This window comes from Rhincodon typus, chromosome 12 (genome assembly GCF_021869965.1).
Source record: "Rhincodon typus isolate 14 chromosome 12, sRhiTyp1.1, whole genome shotgun sequence".
Classification (NCBI taxonomy): Eukaryota; Metazoa; Chordata; class Chondrichthyes; order Orectolobiformes; family Rhincodontidae; genus Rhincodon; species Rhincodon typus.
Window position 1 is genome coordinate 42,463,052 of NC_063343.1, and position 6,843 is coordinate 42,469,894.

The window sequence follows — 6,843 nt, forward strand, 5'->3', positions numbered from 1 at the left end:
AACCGCAGGAGGTGTTACACCTGCCCCTACACCTCCCCCCTCACCCCCATCCCAGGCCCCAATAAAACCTTCCACATTAAACAGATGTTCACCTGTACATCCGCTAATGTGGTATATTGTATCCACTGTTCCCGATGTGGCCTCCTCTACATCGGGGAAACCAAGCGGAGGCTTGGAGACCGCTTTGTGGAACACCTATGCTCAGTTAGTGACAAACGACTGCACCTCCCAGTCACAAACCACTTCAACTCCCCCTCCCACTCCTTGGACGACATGTCCATCCTGGGCCTCTTCCAGTGCCACAACGATGTCACCTGAAGGTTGCAGGAACAGCCCCTCATATTTCGCTTGGGAACCCTGCAGCCCAACGGTATCAATGTGGACTTCACAAGCTTCAAAATCTCCCCACCCCCAACCTCATTCTAAAACCAGCCCAGCTTGTCCCCGCCTCCTTGACCTGCCCATCTTCTCTCCACCTACCTGCTCCTTTATCCATCTTCCATCATTGCCTCCCCACCTCTCTCTATTTATTCCAATGTCCCCTTCCCCTCCCCCATTTCTGAAGAATGGTCCAGATCCGAAACGTCAGCTTTCCTGCTCCTCTGATGCTGCTTGGCCTGCTGTGTTCATCCAACTCTACACCTTGTTATCTCAGATTCTCCAGCATCGGCAGTCCCTACTATCTCTGAGAAGTTTATAATATTGTGAATGACATGGATAGTGTAGAAAGTATGAGGTTTTTTCCCAGGATGGGGGAGTCAATTAATAGGGGACATACGTTCAAGGATTGAGAGGGTAAGTTTTAAAGAGATGTGCAAGGCAAGCTTTTCACACAAAGGGTGGTGAGTGCCTGGAACGTGGTGCCAGAGGAGGTGGTGGAAGCAGACACAGTAGCAGCATTCAAGAAGTACCTGGATGAATACATGAAAAGGAAAGGAATAGAGGGATATGGATCCTAAGAGTGAAGACAGTTTTAATATGGAAAGGCAAAATGTGTCAGCGCAGGCTTGGAGGGCCGAAGGGCCTGTTCCTGTGCTGTATTGTTCTTTGTTCTTTGTGCCAACTTCTAAAAACCCTCATCCCACAACTCTGATCTACTCACTGTATGCTTCTGCACGTTAATGCCACACTTTGGGCTATACCTACAACTATTACCATAATGCTTCAGCAAGGACCCTGTGACTGTGCCCTCAGGGACATGCACCCAACTCAGTGAGTGTGAGGTATTGAAGTGAGGATGACGGTACTTAATTCTGGCAGAGTGGAAAAGGTCATTTAGCTTCTTCTTACATTGCTGTGCATTCCCCAAGATGATTGAAACTGCTCTGACCCAGATGGCAAACTTGGAACAGGATGGCATAGTTTGGTGTCATGATCTCCTTTGCTGGTCCTGTTAGAAGAAGACACTCCATCTCTGCACCACCTCCGAACCGCTACCCACAAAGTGGGCATCAATTCCCTTTGTCTGCCATGTCCAGGGTAAATGTAAAGAGCCATGTGGTGCGACACCAGTGCAACATTACTTATCCAGGAGCATAACAGCCTTTTAAAGATTGTGCCTGAGCCAGGGATGCTGGTCAGTTCTGGGATATCCAGGAAGTAGCGACTTGTTCCAGGAAAGCTGATAAAATGCAGCTAGGATTAGACAAGAGGGACACTACAGATATGAGGGAAATAGGTAATGAAGTGAGTTTGGTAAGCTACAGTGAGAAAACTCATTAGGCCTTTGGCAAAAAACACTCCTAAAATTTGACATAACTGCCGCTTTGTCAAAAAATGTCAATACAATTGACAATCTAGGACAAATAGAGTGTATTAAATTTCATATTTATAAAAGAAGAATTCCACTGAGTGTAAGAATGCATCTGTGACACTGTTGGTTATTGCGAGGTCATTTGTTCTCAAATCTAGCCACTTTCAGGCTCTCCTGTGTCTGTCTGCTTCATCTTGTTATTGCCTTGGCTTCTGCAGTGTCCTTTCATTGTTGCTGGCTCTCTCAGCATCTCTGTCAGATTCTTTTTTCTTTCTTATTCAGTGAGACAGATAGCTGGTCCATCTCCCTTTCTCCTAAATTCTTACTCTGTCTTTGAGCTAGGTTGTTCAGGGTGCAGCAATCAAAGTGATAAAGCCAAAGTACTGTTGTTATAATCCCAGTTGCTATCGTTACCGGACAAGTCAGATCTCAAACATAAACCTGCCTTAATTAGCAATATTTTGATTTGTTTTGGTTGTAATGGAAGCATAAGCATAAACATAAGCACATAATGCTGCAGATTTTGCTTTATCAATAAAAACAGAAGTTTATCAACAACAGAAATGAAGGTAATGTTTTAAGATTTATAAACACATGCAGTAAAAATATAATCCCATTAATCCCAAAGCACTCCTATGTAAATGGAAAAGAAACAAAACAGTTTTTGTCCAGTGCCAAAACACCACTTGTACAATACCAACAGCAGAATGCTGTATCTAATCTCTCAGTATGTTTAAGTCATTTTTTACTTAAAGGGTTAGACTAAAACAGCAGATAATTTCTTCCTGGGACTATCATACACTTGAGTTGAAATGTACTCAACTTTACATATCCTCTTTAGAGTTTTATCCCAACACTTCTGGTCTGGGATTAATGCCAATTCCTCACTCTGAGCTAACCTAGTTTATTATATATGTAAACTTGTTATGGTCAACCATAGGGCTGCTCTTTTTTTAGAAAGAGATCACTGATGGTGAGTTTAACCTGAGGGTCACCATACCTCAGGCAAGGGACGAGTTTGGGAAGGCAGGACCTTCATAGTAACCTTAGCTGCCTTGGGAATTGAACCTACACTGATAGTATCATTCTGCATTGGTAACCAACTTCCTAAATCCATTACATATTCTATCCATCTCAGCAGCACTTTCCTACACAGCCATTCTATCCCAAGGACTTCACAGGACTGCTTCACTCGAAGTCAAAAGTAAAGTCTTCAGCTCTCAGTTATGAGCATTTCCCTTTAGATTAAAGAAAATAAGTTCCAAATGTCTCTGACAAACTGTAAGGCCCCAATATATACCGTATTCTGTTCTCAAAGATAAGCAAAAAAAAACTTATTAGTGGTGCACACAAACCAATTCACTCTGAAGCCAAGCTTCAGAAAGTGTTTTAAAATAAATTATCAAGGCTACAGAAACACTTACAAGTTAATTGTTTACTTGAGACAAATGGAAAAGCCTAGCTTTATATTATCCAAATCATATTAGACCCAATTTTGTGCAATAAATTCTTGTGTGGCAAATTACGAAATACTTCTTAAAAATCTAGGCCAACTCCATCCACTGCTTCCATCTTAATTACCTTAACTCAAGATCCAAACTCAAACTTACAATAACTCATTAGTTACCTGTAGGAGGCAGAGATAGAGCATTCATTCATCACTTTGGCTGAAGATTGGCTGAAGGTTGTTAAATCTTTAATCAGTTAGTAGGTTTTAATTGATTAATATGTGTATGTAAATCCTCAAATTCCTTTCAAGTCACGGTCCTTAGAGAACTAAAGGTTTTATCAGTTGTAAACAAGAGGTGACATTTTAGGTCAGACAATGTATGTTAGGTGTGAGACCTTGTTTAGAATCTGTTTGTGTTTTAGTTTGGAATCAGACTGGTTTTATTTCTAAAGTAGGAATTTATAAAACACCATATTGACTGACTGTCTGTAAATTGTGTGCTTTTTGAACAAAATAAAATGTAGCTACAAATACAAATTCACCCCATAGATTTACGTGTGTGTGTGTGTGTGTGTGTGTGTGTGTGTGTGTGAGAGAGAGAGAGAGGGAGAGAGAGAGTGTGTGTGTGGTGTGTATGTTTGAGGGGGGAGAGATAGTGTGTGGGGGCGCAGAGAGAGGGTGTGTGTGTGTGTCTGTGTGAGTCTGTGTGTGTGTATGTGTGTGTGCGTGTGTGTATGTGTGCGTGTGTGTGTGTGCGTGCTACGTGTGTGAGAGTGTATAGTGCGGTGGGTCACTTGTATTGCGACATGAACCCAAGATCCCAGTTGAGGCCGTCCTCATGGGTACTGAACTCGGTTATCAGCCTCTGCTCAGAAACTGTGCATTGTTGTGTATCCTGAAGATCGCCTTGGAGGATGTTTACCCAAAGATCTGAGGCTGAATGTCCTTAACCACTGAAGTGTTCCCCCACTGGGAGGGAACATCCCTGCCTGGCAATTGCTATGCTATGTCCATTCATCCGTTGTCATAACATCTGCATGGTTTCGCCAATATACCATGCCTCGGGGCATCCTTGCCTGCAGTGTATGAGACAGACGATGTTGGCCGAGTCACATGAGTACCTGCCGTGTTTTAACAGCATCTTAGGTTTGTTTAGTACATCCTCATCAATGGTGTGAACCTTTGATCTTTTACTTATCAATTCGGTATCTGATACTACCTCTCTCACTAACACTTGAAGAAGGACTGAGGCTCCAAAAGCTTATGTTTTCAAACAAACCTGTTGGACTATAACCTGGTGTCGTGTGATTTCTGACTTTGTCCTCCCCAGTCCAACACCGGCACCTCCACATTCTTGAGTTGCTAGATCTGTTCAAAATCTTAGCACATTGGTAGCACCAACACAATGGAGAGTATCCTCAGTGTGAAGATAGCACTTTGATTCCACAAGGACTGAACTGTCCTGACTTGTCACTTGTACCGACACTGTCATGGACAGATGGATCTATAGCAGGTAGATTGGTGAGGATGTGGTCAAGTATGTTTTTACCTTTTGTTGGCTCCCTCACCACCAATCATTTGCAGCCATGTCACTTCGGACTTGACTACATCATTCAGTAGGTCTGCTACTGAGGTACTTTTGATGAGGAACATTAAAGTGCCTCACCCAGAGTATATTCTGAGCCCTTAACACTTTCAGTGATTTCTTCAAGTGGTGTTCAGTATGGAGGAACACTGATTCATGAGCTGATGGCAGGTGGTATGTCATAGTCAGTGAGAGCCCATGAAGTCTGGAGTTAATGATGAGGACCCCTGGAGCAACACCCTTTGAATTGTGTGCCACTTTCCTGCCACATCTGCTGAGTTTGTCCTGCACATAATGGGCTGAATTTATTGGAGCCACAAGGGCCCTGATGAAGGGCGAGAAAACTGGGAGCTACCCCACTTTACCCATTTGCATTTTGCACTTATTTTGCAGTTAATGTGCTGCTATCTGGCCTTTTATCCTTTCAAAGGATGAAAAGTGGCCTCTAAAAGTTGTGGCTAGGAAGAGGGCTGACAGTCTTCAGTCAAAGTAGCATCAACGGAAATAGTGGACTCTACTGGAACTGCACCCAGCCAGAGGATGCAATGATTGACACCATTTTTGATTCGTTCACATGATGTGGGCATTGCTGTTTGGGGCAGCATTTGGAACCCACCTCTAATTTCCCAGAGGGTAGTTAAGTGTTAACCACATTGCTCTGGGTCTGGAGTCAAACATAGACTAGACCCTACAAAGACAGCAATTTCCTTCCATAAAGGACATTAGTGAATCAGATTTTTTTTTAAACAACCAACAAAGGTTTCATGGTCATCATTAGATGCTTAATTCAATCACTGCAAAGCATGTGAGGAGATGTGTTGCTACAGCCTAGCAGCGTTGGGAGGAGTTGTATGATTGGTATAGGTAGGGATTATTGTTTCCAAAGGGGGTTTTCTGTGGGTCTCAGAATTCCAGAACAGGAGGGCCTCTTCCCTTCCAATCCAGCAGAAACATTGGTAAAGTACCACAGAAAAGTCCTTAATTGGCAGAATCCGATCATTCTCCAACTTGCCCACTGTTGCCAAAAAGCCATAACGGTAGGAAAATGATGAGAAGTACTTCCTTTGTCATTTTATCAGGCCCAACCCCACCCCCTGGCCTGTTCTAAAGGTCTGATAAAATCCAGCGCAATGCCAAACACAATTTCAAGAATCTAGGCTGATTCCAATTCTAGATTAGCCCAGAGTATTATACAAAACTAAGAGTCATCCTTTCCATTGTGAGGTGATTATTACTTCTATCAGTATTTTTATGGGAACCAATATAATAGTATTCCTGATGGTCAATGTCACAGCTTCCATAGCAATACAAATTGTTTCCATCACTGGTCTGTGTACCACAATGGAATCACAGATTGCTGTCATCATGGGTCTAAATACCATTGTTCAAAGTGAGTCCCAGGACTTCACAGCAGTCCATCAATCTGTTTTTCAAGAAGCTATTAATATTGTGTATGTAACATCCCAGGAAAGTGATAGTGGCAGCATTGAAATACAATCATCAATCCTCTCTCACATGACAGTATTCACTCTATCCCCACACTCTACCTTTATAAAGTTGTAGACTTGCTCACCGAGCCGGTGTGTTTGGTTGCAGATGTTTCGTCACCCTGCTAGGTAACATCGTCATTGCACTTTCATGAAATATTTGCGTTCTGTCCTGTTTGTTATTTATATGCCTCAGTTTGCTGGGATGGTTGGGCCTTACTTCCGGTTCTGTTTTTCAGCAGTTTGTATATTGGGTCCAGTTCAATGTGTTTGTTGATGGAGTTCCAGTTGGAATGCCAGGCCTCCAGGAATTTGTGTCTTGTGTGCAAAGCAAAACAGGAGCACTTACGTGGAGTTATTAAAAGGAATGGATACCCAAAAAGCACAATCTGCTATTACCTCTGCGACAGACCACAGCAAGGAGACACAACACGGCCAGACACACTAGTCACCCTACCGTACATCAGGGACATATCAGAGATGACCACAAGACTACTCAGACCCCTAGGGATCAAGGAAGCCCAGAAACAAACAACCACCCTGCAACAGCTACTGACGAATGTAAAAG